The sequence below is a fragment of the Musa acuminata genome, chromosome BXJ2-6 (genome assembly GCF_036884655.1).
Source record: "Musa acuminata AAA Group cultivar baxijiao chromosome BXJ2-6, Cavendish_Baxijiao_AAA, whole genome shotgun sequence".
NCBI classification, from domain to species: domain Eukaryota; kingdom Viridiplantae; phylum Streptophyta; class Magnoliopsida; order Zingiberales; family Musaceae; genus Musa; species Musa acuminata.
Window position 1 is genome coordinate 14,079,224 of NC_088343.1, and position 20,103 is coordinate 14,099,326.

Below are 20,103 nucleotides of genomic sequence, written 5' to 3' on the forward strand. Positions count from 1 at the left end.
AAAATCTATGCTGCACCCATAGCTCCCAAAATAAAAGGGCATAACAAACTTTTGTGTGCAAGTACAACAACAGTATCAGCATAATCAAACTAAGTAGATAGATTATAGTTAAATGACATTAGAAATGAGCTATTTTACAATGATCTTAGAGCTGTAGAAAGAGAAGATGCAGGGCATCTTAGGGCAGAGATATCCACAAGGAGAGATGAGCCCCCATGCAATCACTAGACTAAAGAGCAGGCCACACTGAATTCACAATAATGAATAGCAAAAGACATGTTGTGTTTGCAATTGAGATAATTTTTTTTCTTTATTTCAGTTTATATGCATCAGTATATGTGATTGTCTACCACAGTTACACAATGCAGTGGCAGAGTTGCCGGCAAACTGCTTTTTTTAGAACATTCACATGTTATTAACAATAATGCTCAATAAAAATAACTACTTACCTTACCAACATCATTGTTGAGATGGCTTAACAAGAAAACTTAGGGAATAAAACCTTCTATAGACAGTAGTACCTATTCAAATGGAACAAATACAAAGGGTGTCAAACCCCTGCTGTGTGAAATAGCAGGCACATCTGGATCATGTGTCTCATGTTCTTCCCAACCTTCCACAATTCTAAGCATGTAATCTCCATGATCATTGACCTCACTTTTATTTGGAAGCCGCCTTTATAGGCTGCTTCTTTTGGAGCCAGTCATTTGATTATCTGCAAAATTAAGCTAAATATAATCGAAGCTGTCTTTATAAGCAGTTTCCTTTGGAGCCATTACTGTCATTTGATTATATGCAAAGTTACAATCTACTATATCACATGTGTGTCAAAAAGATGCAGAAAAATATCATACATTAGTGGAAGGACAAAAAGCTGCAGAAAAATGCCATGCCACATGAACAGGACGCAAACTATAGAAATGTATAATGCTGCATGGGCAGGACAAAAAAGCTGCTGAATAATAAATATCATACCACATGGACAGGATTTGTCACTTCCCACTCTGCAACCCCTGTACGAATGTAGGTGTTTCGGCTAACATAGAGACCTGATAAGATGAGGAACTTGAAATTTTATGATCCCCAGAAGAGATGTCTAAAAACATATATGAACCCAGAAGATTAAATAATGATAGAATCATGAAAAAGAAAGTTGATAAATGGGTTCTTGAAATTTGCAAGCAAGGACATGAAAATGTTCTTCAGTCAAAAAGGTTCCTTTTTAGGAATCTGCTGCACCTAAGAGCCCTTGAAAGGCATGATAAGGTCTGGTCTATTAAGTAGGCCAGCTTGACACCATAAAAACATGAAAAAGAAGGAAAGTAGTCCAGATATAAATTAGTGTTTGGCTTTAATAAAGTGATATAAAAAAGGTGGAAAGCTCTCCTACTTATGCAGCACAACACATCCATGAATGACCAATAAGTACCATCGTTTCGAATTCTTGGTCTCTGAATCCACATTTTCCTCCAAGAACCATTCATACAAGGACTGAACAATTCTGTAATTTGCCTCTGCTCCAGAACTCTTCATAAGCAGGGGGGGGGGGCTTGTAAGCATTAGTCATTACAGTGATGAGCAAAAATGACCATGAATTGTTTCTGAAGATTTTATGTACCTGCCAAATTCTAAGGCATGCATCGCCCCACAAATTAGGATTGCGAATAGTATATCGCCACTTGCGACAGACACATGCAGCCCTCCTCATCGCGGACGGGCTCATCCATGCAAAAACCTGTGTTGAACAGGCATAGGTGATTGACTGTTAAAATATTTTCACAGCTTGAGTTCAAGAAATTGTTTGAGAAATAACTTGATTGTGAACTTGGAAAGAACTAACAAAAATGTCGAGACATGATAGATGATGAAAATAATATAAGATAAGAACGAAGATGTTTTATTGAAAAAGTGAAAAAGCTTAAATATATTAAGTTGTCCCTCTTCTATTTATATAGATTAGGAGGAAGGATTTCCCTCAACAGAATAGAAGATTTCCTCAACAGAATAAAGAGATTTCCTCATATAGTTAGAAAAATCTTATAAGTAGAAAAACTATCATATCCGTTCATCAAAAAGACCAAGTAAAATAAAAAATATAGAAGAAGATTTTTTCGATTAATGCATTCCATGAAGGATCACACAATATGATATGGTACTTTTGATGCATTGATAATAAGTTAATAAATCATCTCTAACTCGCCTGCCTCTTAACTCTGGAAATGGTTGTTAGATATTGTTGTATCCATCTCATAATCCGCCTATCCATTATGCTAATGTTATCCAGAGAGAAGCACAAACTACCAAACCAATGCAGCATATCTTACTACATGTGCAATTTGCCCAATTTAGCTAAGAGCAATTCATCCAGCAAACATCAGTGTCTTAGAGCTGGGTCACTGGAAGGTTTACTGCTGATGCTTCCAAAGGGAGCAACAGGCAGGACCCTATTCCCATAAAGATCTGAATAGAGAACCAAAACATCAGACCAATTAGTACCACTAAAATCCTATAGCACTCACATTATTTAGTGAATTCCAAAGATCATGTAAAGAAAAATACAAAACCAAACTACAGCTGAAGATAACATTTAACAAACAACTAGGAAGTAGCAAATCGGGGTTAAGAATAAACTACAGCTGAACTTACTTAACCAAGGTCTCTCTGTTCCGATAAATTGCACAGTTCCCAGACGAGAGAATGGGCCAAGTTCTGATGGAATTGGGATGGAGATGTCTGCCAAAATGCATTATAAATTCAGTGTCGAAGTAGCAAAAAATGACTCATATAAAAAAGTTGTGCAACATTTTGTAGACATATGATAAAGATTAATGTGGATGGAAAAACAACAGCAGTAACATTTTGTAGATCCTTTTTTACCACTTAGCTGTGTGTAGAATGATATCCTTAGCAAACCTAAGTGCAACCTCATCGTTAATCCTAATCGACTTAACTTGTGGAATCTCTAGATCTCCTTTGAATATGTTCATGTCATCTTAAGCATCTATCTATCTTCTCATTTTATCGTCTATCGAAGAAGCTACGCTTAATTGCTTATGATTAAAAACACTTGTTATTATATCTTTTCTAATAACCTCATGCATTAACCTAAAAATTCACAACTCAACTATGTCAGCTTCTTGTACATATTATTTCCTAATTTCCTAAGATCCATTAATCATTGCTGGCCTTATATTTGTCTTATGATTCTTTTTCATCTAAGGGGCACACAATGATCTTACAAGTCTTCAGAACCCTCTCTGCTTTAACCACCCTACTCTTACCGATATTAACAACATCTCGATCGATATCCCCCTCGACGATGCCTTTAACAACATCACACAAGATTGACTCTGTAACAATTTCAGAAAATCACAGACATTATATAAAAGAAGATGATATAATTGTCATTTCAAAAATACTACAGAGCTAAGATTTGTTCACTTCATTCTAAGGTTACTGGCATAGAATGAATTTGTCATAATTATATTCATTCACATGTAGTTATACTTTGAAAATGGAGGTATAAAGATCTGTAGCTATCTTAGGGTAGAATTATGGTTATACATTAAGAATTGCTAAAACAAAAGGATAAATTCTAGCTCCTATTAAAGGCATCAATAATGTTCTTTCCAAAAGGGTAAGGATACCTAAACTCAATATTATGTTATTTCTCACTTGATCGTATCTCCCCAGAATCAACTCGATCGATCATGAAATCCAGATATCCAACAATCGTATACAGAGACTAATTTCACTGTTCAACTCTCACTGCAAATAAGAACCCAATTCACTTTGTAGTTGAATTTTCCCTTCTCCAATTTAATAAAATGACACAAAAACCTCACCGGTGCTTCCAAAGCACAGGGAATATCGTTGTAACAAAGGAAGGATTTCGAAGGAACAACAGAGAAAACAAAAAGATTCAGGATGCCACAACCCTCACCAAATTACGAAGTTAATATGACCCAGAATCTACATGATTCCGTGATCAGGATCATCTTTTCCGGCCGACTACCGAAGAGAAAAAGTCCATTTTGACCAAAGAAATCGACACTAATTAAATGAAAAGGTCTCATCTTTACGCAAGAACTCCGATCCGCAGTCACCAAAACATTAAAATATGCAAAAATCGAAATATCAATGCGCGAAAAAAGAAAGGTCATTCTTTTATCATCCTCCGTAAACAAACTCCGGGGAGGCCGAGTAACTTCCCCGACGGAGAACATCCACTACTACTACTACTACCTATCAAACGCACTAGCTGAACAAAAGAGTCACCTGAAGCCATTGTCCGTCTCGGCGATGGACAAAGGGTTCGAAGCTCGACGAATGGGGAGAGGACATGCGAAGCGCAAACCGAGCAATCAAGAGAGAGCCCCTCTTGATGTCGTGGAAAAGAACGACCAATCTGTACCGTCCGTTTCGATACGTACGCTTTATGATTCGCTTGATCTCATGCGGTGATCCTCGAAGATTTGTCTAAAACCATCGGTCGGCGCTCTCACAGCCGTCGACCAATCTGTACCGTCCGTTTCGATACGTACGCTTTATGATTCGCTTGATCTCATGCGATGATCCTCCAAGATTTGTCTAAAACCATCGGTCGACGCTCTCACAACCGTCGACCAATCTGTACCGTCCGTTTCGATACGTACGCTTTATGATTCGCTTGGTCTTCATGCGTTGATCCTCCACGATCACACAGATGTCTATAACCATCGGTCGGCGCTATCACAGCCGTACATTTTCTTAATCTCGACCGATCAAGATTGTGATTCTGTGATCTCCACCGACCAAACCATATATAAGATATTTATGCATAAAAATAAATATGATAAATTGACGAATGGGGAGAGGACATGCGAAGCGCAAACCGAGCAATCAAGAGAGAGCCCCTCTTGATGTCGCGGAAAAGAACGACCAATCTGTACCGTCCGTTTCGATACATACGCTTTATGATTCGCTTGATCTCATGCGATGATCCTCCAAGATTTGTCTAAAACCATTGGTCGACGCTCTCACAACCGTCGACCAATCTGTACCATCCGTTTCGATACGTACGGTTTATGATTCGCTTGATCTCATGCAGTTATCCTCCAAGATTTGTCTAAAACCATCGGTCGGTGCTCTCATAGTCGTCGACCAATCTGTACCGTCTGTTTCGATACGTATGCTTTATGATTCGCTTGATCTCATGCGGTGATCCTCCAAGATTTGTCTAAAACCATCGGTCGGTGCTCTCACAGTCATCGACCAATCTGTACCGTCCGTTTCGATACGTACGCTTTATGATTCGCTTGATCTCATGTGGTGATCCTCCAAGATTTGTCTAAAACCATCGGTCGATGCTCTCACAATCGTCGACCAATCTGTACTGTCCATTTCGATATGTACGCTTTATGATTCGCTTGATCTCATGCGGTGATCCTCCAAGATTTATCTAAAACCATCGGTCGGCGCTCTCGCAACCGTCGACCAATCTGTACCGTCCGTTTCGATACGTACGCTTTATTATTCGCTTGATCTTATGCGGTGATCATCCAAAATTTGTCTAAAACCATCGATCGGCACTCTCTATGATTCGCTTGATCTCATGCGGTGATCCTCCAAGATTTATCTAAAACCATCGGTCGGCGCTCTCGCAATCGTCGACCAATCTGTACCGTCTGTTTCGATACATACACTTTATGATTTGCTTGATCTCATGCGGTGATCATCCAAGATTTATCTAAAACCATTGGTCGACGCTCTCACAACCGTCGACCAATCTGTACCATCCGTTTCGATACGTACGGTTTATGATTCGCTTGATCTCATGCAGTTATCCTCTAAGATTTGTCTAAAACCATCGGTCGGCACTCTCACAGTCGTCGACCAATCTGTACCATCCGTTTCGATACGTACGCTTTATGATTCGCTTGATCTCATGCGGTGATCCTCCAAGATTTGTCTAAAACCATCGGTCGACGCTCACACAGCCGTCGACCAATCTGTACCGTCCGTTTCGATACGTACGCTTTATGATTCGCTTGATCTCATGCGGTGATCCTCCAAGATTTGTCTAAAACCATCGGTCAGCACTCTCACAGTCGTCAACCAATCTGTACTGTCCGTTTCGATACGTACGCTTTATGATTCGCTTGATCTCATGCGGTGATCCTCTAAGATTTGTCTAAAACCATCGGTCGGCACTCTCACAACCGTCGACCAATCTGTATCGTCCGTTTCGATATGTACGCTTTATGATTCGCTTGATCTCATGCGGTGATCCACTAAGATTTATCTAAAACCATCGGTCGACGCTCTCACAGCCATCGACCAATCTGTCCCGTCTGTTTCGATACATACGCTTTATGATTCGCTTGATCTCATGCGGTGATCCTCCAAGATTTGTCTATAACCATCGGTCGACGCTCTCACAGCCGTCGACCAATCTGTACTGTCCGTTTTTATACGTACGCTTTATGATTCACTTGATCTTCATGCGTTGATCCTCCACAATCACACAGATGTCTAGAACCATCGGTCGGCGCTATCACAACCATACATTTTCTTAATCTCGACCGATCAAGATTGTGATTCTGCGATCTCCACCGACCAAACCATATATAAGATATTTATGCATAAAAATAAATATGATAAATTTAGTTTATATTTGTAATGTGACATGATAATTTGGAATTACAATATATTACATAAATAGAAGAAAATCGAAAGAAGCCAATGTACTTTTTTATTTTATATATTTTTCAATGGTTTGCTTCAATACAGGATAAGTTTTATATGAAATATAGAATCAGTGATAAGCATTATTTGATTATTATTTGAAATTATAAATGATAAATTAATACTTTTATAAACTCATTATGATTAAAAAAAGAAAAATATATATTTTATATTATTGTCACCTCTTTTCCATAAAGTTTAAGGGAAGAAGTATGCATTGTGGTCGTATCATTAGAACCGAATTCTTAATCCTGCCATGAAACCAAGACCTTGCATGCATACATGGTTATGTAGTATATGTTAAGAAGATTTTGCTATAAATTATATATTTTTATTTAACTAATAATAATTTATGATAAAAGAAAGATTCATGTATCCAATCCCAAATTAGTCTTCTAACATGGCTGGATGGGTTTCTACTTGTTACCATCAATCAATCAATCATCCAAATAGAATTAGAATCTATCAACAAAAGAGAGAGAGATCTCAAACAATACCAAGCATGAGAAGTCAAGATAAGGAAGTTCCAACTTTAATGAAACCATGCACATCACAGCAAATCAAATCGAAAAGAAAGACAGAGAGACAAATTTATTTCTTACTGCAAGTGCAATATATTCTTCTTGCACAGTAAAGAGTCCATAGTATCAACAGACAGTTATAGGGCTAACTCAAAACATATGCAGGAGTCGATTTGATAGGAGCACAACTCATACATCAGGTGAAGAGAACCTTATTTTATGCTTGCACAATGTCACCTTCTGCCACCTTGGAAAACTTGCTAGATCACTTCACTTTCCCTCTAGACCGCTCGAGCAGCCATTGGCCTCTCCCTAGTTCAGACCGATGACCTGTTCAGAAGGCATCGACTAAGTTATTCGGCGAAGGATCTATCGTGAGCATAAAAGCGTAGGATTCTGGAAAGAAAATATGTAGAATGAACTTCACGAATCCACATCATCCATGCCCACAAACAAATTTGTTATTGGATGAACCATAGTATGATAATTTTATGAACATCTCCAATTTGCTTTGTTTTAAAAAAAAAACAAAGGGCTTGCATCAGTTTGTCAATTATATGCACCAATCTTGAAGCCAAAATAGATCATAAACCATCAAACCCAGTTCTTCAAGTATCATACAACCACTTAAATGATCTACTGATAAAATCATTAGAAAACTCAATATGTACATGATTATGTGCAAGGAAGTTCTGCTCATAATGAATCACAAGAAAATTTAACAGTGAAAGAAATCTTTAAAATAGAAGCACAACTACTGAGCACAAAAAAAACTATGCGAAATTTGTCATCATGCTTTTGTCCAATGCAGCAGTAAAGGAAAAATTACTATATGGTCGTTCGTACCAAATACAAATATACTAGCATATGTTCAGAACCCTTATTGCTTGGACCCTGTTATATAACACAAGACTTGTCAAGGGGATCAAGTGTTGGATCATGATGATTGACATCCATGTTACAGAGAAACCATGGCATATCCTCCGCTGTAAAACATTTTTGAAACAGTTTCACCAACAACTAATTGATGCTCGATTCTACATTTGTTTGCCAGTCAGATGATTTAAATCAGATATGCTAAATATACTGTTCATGATTGATTCTGGAATTGTAACTCCAGACATAAAGCAATGATACCCTTGCAAATAATATGATGCACTAGTTTTGCTTTCTTCCTTTTATAATCCCTTTTTGTCAGAAACCCGAAGAGTAATACTTCTGTCACTCTGCTTGCACTTGCATCCAATGATTAATGCTGCTAAATACAAGCATCGAACATTTTGGGGGTCTTGTTTAGATCCTAAACATCCTGATAATGTCTCCTAGATAGGGATCAGCTACTGTATGAATGATAATATGAACCTCCAATACTAGTGAAGAAACCAACAACTACCTAAACTATCCATGCTGATAATTAATTCAGTGTAAAGATAACACAAATATAGAAAATATTCTTGTAAACTATTCAGAATGCCTTCTATTTCATTCCTTTTTTTCCCTTTATACAAGCACACGATGATATACACATTTTAAAAATATACCTCCTAGAAGGTGCCTCTATTTCTTAAATTGATTTTTCCTTTTGAGAGGCTCATTGGTGTTTGCCCAAGCTGAAATTCTTACTTTTCCAATAAGCTGATAGTCAAGATGCAGTGCCTGTACCTGATTAGGCACTAATTACTAAAACAATTATCATAAAAGGTAGAGTTTAGTAGAATTTAAAACAGTGATTTAAAAAGGCGCTTGAGCGCTCGCCTAGGCGCTCGGGCGAGGTGAGGAGAGGCCCGAGCGCCTCGCTTCACTTCCAAGCGGCGCGCTTCAAAGAGGGCCTAGGCGCTCGCCCGAGCCCAGGCACTGGACGCTTCGGGCGAGCGCCTAGGTTAAACCAGGCGACCGAACCAACGTTTTAGGTCTGGTTCGATCTCCGGTGCTTTAGTTGGTTCAATCGAACCAACTAAAGCACCGATATCAACTGTCGCTACCCAACCCTAACCTTGCTCGTTGCCGCTCCCGCTCCCGCTGCTCGCCGCTGTCGCTGCTACCACTGTCGCTGCTCCCACAGCCGCTGTCGCCGCCTCCTTACACTCCCGCTGCCGCTTCCTCTTTTCTCAGTCAGCACCCCCTTACACTCCTCTTCCCTCTTCTCTTTCTATATACTGTTAACAGTATACTAGTAACAGTAATATATTTGTATTTATTAGATTAATAATATATTATTTTGATTTTAATACTGTTAATTTTTATTTATTTGAAATTATTGTTAGGTTTCAGGATAAATGACAAGTGTACAGAGCAACGCAATAGAGTCTCCAATGGCATCAAAAAAAGATCCTGCATGGAAGTATAATTATATGAAGGATCCGAAAGATCTTAATGCAGTAACTTGCATATTCTGCGATAAGACTACTAGAGGTGATATTTTTTGTGCAAAACAACATCTAGTAGGAAATTTCAAGAATGCAGCAGCTTGCAAAAAATGTCCACTTGAGGTAAAAGAAGAGTTGCTGAGTTATATGAATGAAAAGAAGATAATGTTGAACATCTCAAGGATGAAGAAGAAGATTATTCTATGAGTATTAACCCAAGTGGGAAAAAAGTATACGACAAAAAAGAAACAAAAATTATGAGTACTAAGAAGGGGAAAAAAGGACCTATAGATCTATATATGTTTCAAGGATCTCAGAAGCAACAAGGGCAAGCAGGAGGCTCAAAATTTGGACAAACAAATATAAGTGATGCTTGTGATAAAGAAATAAGAGGAAAAACAATTCAGCATATTGTTCGCTTCTTCTATCAGGCTGATCTTCCCCTTAGTACAACTCGTTTAGATAGTTTTAAGGATATGATTGAAGCTATTGGAAGATATGGTGCGAGATTAAAACCTCCAAGTTATTATGAGATGCGAGTTCTATTGTTGCAAAAAGAGTTGAATTATACAAATGACTTACTAAAGGGTCATAAAGAATCATGGGCAACACATGGTTGCTCTATTATGTCAGATGTTTGGACTGACAGGAGGCATAGGAGTATAATTAATTTTATGGTTAATTGTTCTTTAGGGACTATGTTTGTGAAGTCAATAAATGCTTCATCTTTTGTAAAATCTGGAGACAAGATATATGATTTAATTGACAACTTCGTGGAAGAAATTGGAGAACAAAATGTCGTTCAAATCATAATCGACAATGGAAGCAACTATATATTAGCTGGTAATATTCATCTTTTGAATTTTTTATTTATTTTATCTTCAATTAAATGTGTTAAACTCTTAATTCTTATCATTTTTATTATCCTTTATCTCAAGTAAATTGCTTGAAACAAAAAGACAACACTTATATTGGACTCCATGTGCAGCACATTGTATTGATTTGATGTTGGAGGATATTAGGAAGATCTTAGACATCAAGAAAACCCTAGAAAGGACAATTTTTGTTGTTGAATTTCTTTATAATCATATTGGGGCTTTGAATACGATGAGAGAATTTATTGGGAACAAAGAATTAGTGAGATATGGTGTCCCCCGATTTGCTACTTCATTCTTGACATTACAGAGCATGTATCGTCAAAAACATAATCTGAGAAACATGTTTATCTCTGAAAAATGGGTAACAAGCAAATGGGCAAAAGAAGCAAAAGGCAAGAGGGCTACTGATATCATCTTAATGTCATCCTTTTGAAATCATGTAGTTTATACATTAAAGGTAATGGGCCCTCTTGTTCGAGTCATTCGGTTGGTGGATAATGAAAATAAGCCTGCAATGAGATATATTTATGAGGCTATGGATAGAGCAAAGGAGACGATTAAAAGGTCTTTTAATGAAAATAAATAAAAATATGAGAAAATTTTTACAATCATTGACGAACGATGGAATTGTCAACTTCATCGTCCCTTACATGTAGTAGGATATTATTTGAACCCTGAATTCTTTTATAAGATTAAATCTATTGGGTTTGATGCAAAAGTTTTGGATGGGTTATATCAGTGCATTGCAAGATTAGTTCCCAGCCTTGAGGTTCAAAATAAGATTATTCGTGAATTATCTTTATATAAAAATACTGAAGGTTTTTTTGGAATTTCAATGGTCGTTCAATCTAGGACAACTATGTCTCTAGGTATTAATAATTTGATATAATAAATTTTATATGTATTATGTTACTATGTTATTACTAATAATAACATAAATTTTACAATGGAATGGTGGAGTCTATTTGGAAATTTCACCCCGAACTTATAGCAATTTGTTATCAAAGTACTTAGTTTGACATGTAGTGTTTTGAGTTGCGAGCGAAACTGGAGTGTCTTTAAGCATGCAAGGATCACTAAATATTTGTTTTAATTTATTTATTTATTTAGATAGATGTATTAATATATTTTTAAATTATATGACATGACAGATTCACTCGAAGAGAAGAAATCGGTTAGAACATCAACGATTGCACAATCTTGTTTACATTAAGTATAATCAAGCTTTGAAGGCTCGTCATGTTTTGCAAAAATAGAATTGATTCAATCTCATTACAAGATATTGATGATTCAAATGAGTGGTTGGTAGGAGAAATGGGTGCTAACTTGCAAGATGCCGAAGACGAACTTGTATTTGAAGATGATAGATTGACATGGGGAGATGTAGCAAGAGCTTCAGGTGCTGGAGAATTACAAACATATAAAAGACAGATGACAAAGAGAAAAATGAGTGCAAAAGCATCAAGCTCGGCTCCTGCTATTGTTGAAGACATAGAGAATGAAACATGTTTTGATAAAGAGGAAGGAGTCGAAGGACAAGAGGAAGAAGACGAATTCAATGAAGATGATTTGTGTGAAAATGACGATAATATTGATTATAATGAATGACTTTAATATAAAATTTTATTGTTTTGAATTTTGAAACTTTTTGTTAATGTGACATTGTGATTTTGTATATTAGATTTTCTTAATTTAATAGCATATTTTTATTTAAAATTTTAAATAATTATATTTATTAATTATATTATATATTTTTATATTTTAACGCCTCGTTTCGCTCGGGCGAGCGCCTAGCGCCTCGGACGTTTTTGGACCTTGACGCCTTTTGGCACCTAATGCTTTTTAAACCACTGATTTAAAAGCAGACTAAACATTTTAACACTTTGGTTTTTCTTTGTGTGATCCAAGACATGGCCGAACACACAAAAAATTTTCAAGCTCTAGTGTGAATTATATAAGTAGCAATATTTATTTGTTTAGGCAAAATTCATTCGAACAAGGAAGTCTAGAGCAGTTTAGGTAGATCCCTGGATTATCCAGAAGGTTGAGTTCATTGCTAGGAAGAAGATTACTAAGAAAAAGCAACTCAAAACTTAAAACCACCAAAGGCACTACCTGGCTGGAATCAGTGATGTGATCCTGTACTCTATGTGGCCTTGCATTAAGGTCAAACAATGTAGGACCAAGCCTGTTATGATTTATGTCTAGCTTGGAGATGGAAACGGGAGGCATCCTGCAGCGGTCCATCTTCTCTCTAATGTTTTCAAGAAATTGTTTTTTATGAAGTACGATATTATTCTCCAACCTAACTTCGGTGTTGTCATGATGCTGCAGCATGAGATCTTCAAAGTGACCAGGTTTATCTTCCAAAAACTACATTGAACAAATTTCATGTTAATTAGCATACATGGGTGCTGTTTATTTTTGTATTATTTGGGGACACTTTACCTCAATTTTCTGCCTTAACAATAGATATCGCTCATTGGATCTTTTGCCTCCCACATGCACAATTACATCACATTCTATGCAAAGTGAAGATCCATCTATTACACAGAAAAAGAAAGCTACCAGAAAAGTTGATGAATTGATTAGTATAGAGCATCACATAACATGTACTCGTAAATCTGAAAGAGAGTAGCACTTAAGGAGCAACACAAAAAGCCAATCTTGAAACCATTTCCTCATTAAAATTTTAGAACTCATAGGACAGTTTGTTGCCTTTTCTGCCCCATCTATATATAGATACATACAATATCAACCTGTCTGCATTTCAAAATTTTGGACTAAGATGCTGACGTTATTATAATCAATGTTTTGGTACTTTAAAAAATTATGAAAAAACACAAAATATTTATGTTTTTTCATGTTTTTCTATTTCTAGAAATATTGTCTTTGGATTGTTTCTGTGCGATATAGGTGACTAGGGCATGAGTCATAGAAACAATTCATCCCCTTGTAGAACAGACTGAATACATTAGCCCTCACCATACATTAGCCCTCACCATCAGTTTTTATTGTTTGGTGGTCATCACTTTCTATCCAATTCTCAATCTGATTTTTCCTTTCCATCTTGTTGGTTAGTAGAAAGATTAAGATGGATAAAAAATTATGTTTTCAACTTTCGACTATTAATTTATATTTTCCTATTTTTGAAATTTCAGAAGTAGAGATGTCTACTTCTGAAATTTTGTGAGGTTTTTCAATAATGAAAAAAAAAAGTTGTCAAACATGCCTTTTATTAGGTAGTTTCCATCAAGCAGGATAAAGTGCTTGCTTGTACTATGTGATTATTTGATAAGGTAACAATGAATTATAAATCGAATTAATACAACAAAGAGAAATCTCACAATGCAATAAAATACACTAAACAGGAAAATGCTTTTTATTCTCAAGAAAATCAGCATCGGAAAATTTTTCAAATGCTTTCTGGAAACAATTGCGAAACATGTTTTCCATAAACACTCACTATAAACACCTTCTAGGATGCTGAAATCTATAACAATTGATTTCATCAGGTAGGAAGAAATGCTTGGTTGAACTATGTAATTAGCTTGATAAGAAAAGTCAGTTTGTAAATTAATACTAAGAGAATTTTGACAACATGACAAAGTATATAATGAAAATGGCTAAACCTGGTGATTTCTCACATATGTCACATTGACCAACAGCGCTTGGTTCTGCAATCTGTACCCTTATATGTCTGCTAGCCAACTTATTACAAGTTTGAACCTACACCATTTCATCTACCATTATTAGAATCTATTTCTTCATGAAACAGTGATATCTAGAAACAACAAAACAGTGAAATTTATAAACAAAATAGTTCACATTCCTCTCAAGTTTCTCAATGATGACATGGTTGATGTTTCCAAAAGATATGGAGTGTGCAGACCAAACAGATGAGTGTGAACAGCTGACGAAACACTTATTCAGACAGAAATAAAAAATTCAGAATAATATGTCCTGCAACGATATAAACATATACATCCAAATCCATGAAACCAATGAATATATTTGGTAATGTAATGATAAAAGGATAGTAATAGAGATGTCTATATATTAGGCTAACCAAGTAGAAGGACCACACTTCTAACAAATAAAGTACGTTGAGGAGATAGGAGAAAACAGATTGAATAGTTATTAGGCTATATATTCATGTCGCACTGATTTGCGGTAACAGTTATCAAGTTCAACTCTTATCTAAACTTACTTTATCAGAAAGTGGAATGCCAATTTTAGTATGTCTATGTGAAGTTGACTGTCAGTTTATGGTCCAATCAAGCAATTGTTTTATTTTTTTAATCAATAAATTACTCCCATCCAACATTCATCTCTTTTGCAGTCTTGAGAATATTGGCATCAATGGAAAGTACTTTCAAGTTTCAATGCAAGGAAAACCCCCTGAAAAACATTTATCAAACTTGGTAGATGGTCATCAGTGGCAGTGTGAATGAGACAAACTATGGTATTGGGTTTAGGTGATAAATAATTTCAGCTACTCGTAAATGGTTAAACATTTGGAAAAAAGTTAAACCTACTTGTCACATGGGCCACAGAGAGCAGCCTCATCTGTGGCACAAAAGATGACTGCAGCAGCACCTTCGCAAACATCACATAGTGTGCGCATGTTTGCAGTGAGCAAAAGCTTGCTCCCTCTCTCAGATAGCACACTTGTGTTGGTGCTTACTGATCACAGTAAGCTTTTAACCAAGGTGGCTACTCACCCTCTGACTTTCTTTGTACACTACCTTCTCTGTTACTGGAGCCATTCACAAACCTTCCATCGATGTAGAGAGAAAGAGAGATGATGGGAGAGGCAAGTGACAGCAAACTAATAGAGAGCATGTACAGGTGCTCGGATGTAGGTATTTATAGACTGTAGTCTCACCTCCTTGCCCTTCAATTCTAGAGTTACTACAATAATGCCCTTTTCTTTTCTCCCTTTACTCTTCCATGGATGGCATTCCATGAAACAACAGCTGTTATGACAATTTTGAAGAAGTTTTATCTTTATGTCATATACCACTACAGCATATTATCATCATCAATCAATCATCACATAATAGAGATAACAATCAGTGTCGACCTTCATCAATAGCTTCTATTTTTAAGCCATGAAGAATGGTTAAGAACGGATTGCTGACAGTAGTAATTGTTCTAAGAATGTATCTAGATTATCACACAGCAAGATGGTGCAGTTTCTCTACAACCTGGAATAGCTAACATATGATGAATAAGTTGTTTGTCACAAGGTATGCAATTTCGAATAATACTGCCCGGTACGGGCGTTACGTACCGGTCCGTCAGTTTACCGGTACACGGACCGCCCGTTACCGGACGGAACGAAATATATATATATATATATATATATATATTATAAAAGGCGACGTCGCCCTGCGTGGGAGAAGGAAAAGGCGACGTCACCGAGGCGATGCGACGTTGCCTTTTATAAATAAATAATAAATATATATATATATATATAAACGAGACGACGTTGCCCAGCCTAGGAGAAGAAAGAGGTGACGTTACTGAAGCGATGTCGCCGAATTATATATATATATATATATATATATATATATATATATATATATATATATATATACCAAGCGGTATACCGAACGGTTTACTGCTCGGTATATAGTATCGTACCGTACCGAGTGAACGTCGAAACTCCGGTACAGTACGAAATTGCATACCTTGGTTTGTCATACATTTTTAAGGAAAAAAAGGGAAAAACTCCCCCACCTTTCACTTCAGACAGAAGTCTGAACATAGGATCTCACCAAGCACCTTACACCAGCAATATAAATAAAATTGCAAAGCACTTTAATTTCTATATTTTGGCTTCTCATGCACTTAATCTTGTACAGAAACCATATGTTGAGTAATCCACAATAGGCACCTATCAATAGTGATATACACATGATATTTAAGTTCCAATGATTTAAGATTGATGCTGTAATTATCTTCCAAAATTCTTTCAGTAAAAGGCAAGAATATGGATAATATTAGTGCAAGGGCCAAGACAGGAAGAAGAAAGGAAAACAAAACCCTACCTAAAGTTTCATATACTGCCAATAAGTAAAGGAAGCATTGTCAATCATGTCACAGAATATAACTTTTCGATAAAGGATACGTGTCCTTGTGGAATTTAAACAGGTCTCCAGGGGGTACCACCGGACTATCTTAGTAGGGACCAGGGAACAAAACTTTTGCCAAAGTGAAAATGATTCAATTTTATCTGTCATTTAAAATATACTTGGGCAGGGCCAGGAATATGATACTTTCACCGACAAGATTCTGTCAACACAATCGACGTTCACAGAAATCTTTGGTGAAATCTACTCATGTCTCTGCATTTTCTCAAGGTAGCCAAAATGATTGCCTGCAAGTTCTTATCACCATATGAGCAAGGCAGGAGTATGCACCAACAAAGAGTATACAAACATTTTAGTGTTGGAGAAGATAGAGAGGAACCAAGATAAAGTTGCCATCCCTTTAAGAAAACAGGAAAACATTGATCAAAATTATTGTTCTGGATTATATGTATGTCATGCATTTTTCAGTATTCATGGTCCGTAAACAAAATCCGAATTCTAGTTGATTTAGTCAACAGCCGAGTCATGTGAAAATGCACATGAAAGCTTTCCTGAAAACCATGTGGTTCATCAACTGAAGAATCATGTTCAAATTAAATGTGAATACCATCTTTTGTCATAATTGTATGAGATTTGGTTTCACGGAATCACGAGGAAAGAGAAGAGCAACCAAATTAGATGAAATGTTATGAACCATTAAGATTCATCTCATTCCATTATGGTAAGTAACATATATAAGGGAGTCACAAAATAAGAACTCTGATGTTTTTCTTTTCCCAGGCATTTGGAAATGATAAACTTGAATCTCTCTTTTGCACTTTATAATTCAACCAACAAGGATTGGGTAAGAAGACTGCAAAATAGATTTCACTCCATATCATCAAGGATTGAACATGTACTCTATTTCACTATTCCTTTGATAATTACTAAGCTTGTTTGTGAGCTTGAATGTGGAGGTCCAGTGTGGACCGTCACTCATTGCATTAGATATGAAGCATCAACAAGGTTATATCAGTATCACAAAGGCTTGTTACAGCAGACAGAAGAATTAATAAAAGAATCAAGTGCACAAACATGTGTCTTGTGCATGCTAAAGCTAAGAGTTTAAACAACCCAAGATCTGGTTACATACATGCCAAAACAGCCAGCGTGAGGGTATGGCGGAGGACAAATTTGTTCCTCTGAAACCAAATCTACCATAGTCAGCCAAGGATGAAGCCGAGCCAGACCTCAGCTGCCTTGTTAAGGACCAGGCTTCACTGAAGGGTAGATCACTTGCATGGTCTGGGAGCAATCCTCTGGATCTCACATTGCAGGGAAGAGTGTCACTTACAGTTATAAGATTGACATGCCTGACAATTATGATAATTGGGATAAATGGGGTCGGCACTAAATTAAAATTTGCCCAGGGGTCAAAAAAGACGACATCAAAGGGGCAGCATTGATTTTCCCTTTCTACTCAAAAACCCATCAGCTTAGGGTGCACAAATTACTACTCCTAGATCTCAAAAAGCATATAGTTCATGACCTGAGTTATCTGAAAGGACAATCTCAAGTCTTCTATGGTCTATACCGACAAAGACTCACCATGAATTTGCAACAAACATAAAGTCACTAAGGTTCAACTTCTAACAGAATGAACTAGGCATGGGTTAAGTATAGCCAGACCTGTTAAAACAATTATTCATAGCAAGGCCTGAAGAGTTGCAGGACATGATCATCAAGCTTCTTAAGACAAGCATGTTAGAACCTGATGTAACAAGGAAAAAGAAAATGCAAAAAATTGAAGTGTATGACGTAAATCATCAATATGCAAAAAAGTATAATGATTAATCACATGATGCATTATCCAATAAGAAGAGTATGGTGCTCAAGCACTAAACGCTAGGGCTACAATTACTTCTAATCTTGATGTTATGAGAAGCGCTCAAAGCAAACCAGTAAGTTACATTAAAATGTATAGAAATGCAATATTTGATTCTCAATCCCAAAGCTCATTCTGGCACCAAGAAAACCTCTTGCATACCGTTTGAAGTGAATGAGGTAAATCATCAATATGCAAAACAGTATATTGATTAATCATATGATGCATTATCCAATAAGAAGAGTATGGTTCTACAGCTAAATGGAAGGGCTCCAATTAGTTTTAATCTTGATGTTATGAGAAGAGCTCAAAGCAAACCGGTAGGTTACCTTAAAAATGTATAGAAACGCAATATTTGATCCTCAATGGAAAGTCACCTACACACCCAAAGCTCATTCTGGCACCAAGAAAACCTCTGGCTTCTTAGGCCGGATGGGCGTTTCGGGAACCGATGTAACGACCAGCACCATGGAAGATTTGATCGTCTTCCTTGCACTCTGATCCTGCTGGATCAAACTAGGAGATATCAGTATCACCTGCGGCAGCAAATCGTTTTTGACGCCTTGGCATACCGCATCGCCGTGATGCAGCATCACTAACCTCCTGAGAAAACAATGGCGCGAGAATTCAATGCCGCAAGTTCCTTCCTTATCATCAGCCGCAGGAGCTCCCAAGTGAAAGGCACCTTCATTTGAGGTGACGATGACGACGATGATCGCTCGGAAGGTGCGAACACGCAAAGATTCTGGTCATCAACGCGGCGGACACACAAAAAGCGATATATGACCAGCTTGGCATGAAGGAGATCGTCCTGCGGCAGGAAGGAAGCGAGGGCGAGGTTGCCGGAGGGCGGTCATGGAGATGGATGCCGCGTCACCGGGAAAGGGTTTAGGAAGGGCAGTGGAAACGGCAGCGGTCGGCAATTTGAGCCGGGTTCGGATTGACTCCCCGAGTCGAGTTGCGGACCGCTAAGCCGACCGGTTCCGTCTCGGGTATTTGTCGATCCACCTCAGGATGATGTGTGAAGAGGACAAAGTTGGGTGAGATGGGCTTCATGGGCTTCAATAAGCCCACTTGACCCAAACAAATAATTATTTGTTAAAATATTATTTCTCATATATCAAATTATAATGATAATAATAACGATAACAAATTGTAATGCTCAAATTATAATGAAACTTTTTTTGCAATTGAACTCTGAACAAAACATTATTCTTAGTTAAATTAAGGATATTTAAATATTTATTTATATATAGATTTTAAATTAAGTCTTTCTTGTATCTTTCTTCATCTCTTCTTGTGACATTATTAATGGAAAGACTGAGATCATGGAGATGACTTTACCTGAAAAGTGGAGGAGTCCTAAAGAGATGATGCAGAGGATGTAGTGATTCTCACAATAACAGTAAAAGGCTGAAACTAGTAAATTGGATCTGAGCTATAACCCCCTATTATAGTATAATTGCCTTTATTTTATACATTTAGCCCTCAAATTTTCCTACTAACTTGTTTTGGTTTACACTCTCAAGTTGATTTATTTGTATTTGTTTCATGTACAGTTGGATCTACTTATTTCAAAAGAAAGAAAGCTGGAGAGAACAGAGAGAGAATTTTTTATCTGCAGTGTTCATCATAATCATGGAGTCTGCT

The 20,103-nt window shown here is 37.0% G+C and overlaps 2 long non-coding RNA genes across 4 annotated transcripts; both read right to left on the bottom strand.

Annotated features, from left to right (window-relative positions):
* Positions 1-136: 136 nt before the first annotated feature.
* LOC135615028 (uncharacterized) lies at positions 137-4,352 on the bottom strand. Its single transcript, XR_010487818.1, has 4 exons — positions 4,279-4,352; positions 2,647-2,733; positions 976-1,735; positions 137-715 (listed from the first exon to the last, which is right to left on the bottom strand). It is a non-coding gene; the product is annotated as an uncharacterized LOC135615028 (long non-coding RNA).
* Positions 4,353-7,294: 2,942 nt separating this feature from the next.
* LOC135615029 (uncharacterized) lies at positions 7,295-19,405 on the bottom strand. 3 transcript variants are annotated; one of them, XR_010487819.1, is made up of 8 exons: positions 19,054-19,405; positions 18,783-18,959; positions 15,030-18,339; positions 14,124-14,220; positions 12,940-13,055; positions 12,607-12,864; positions 8,789-8,909; positions 7,295-7,577 (listed from the first exon to the last, which is right to left on the bottom strand). It is a non-coding gene; the product is annotated as an uncharacterized LOC135615029 (long non-coding RNA). The 3 variants fall into 3 exon arrangements; XR_010487820.1 differs by lacking the exon at positions 15,030-18,339; XR_010487821.1 differs by lacking the exons at positions 8,789-8,909; positions 12,607-12,864; positions 12,940-13,055.
* Positions 19,406-20,103: the final 698 nt, after the last annotated feature.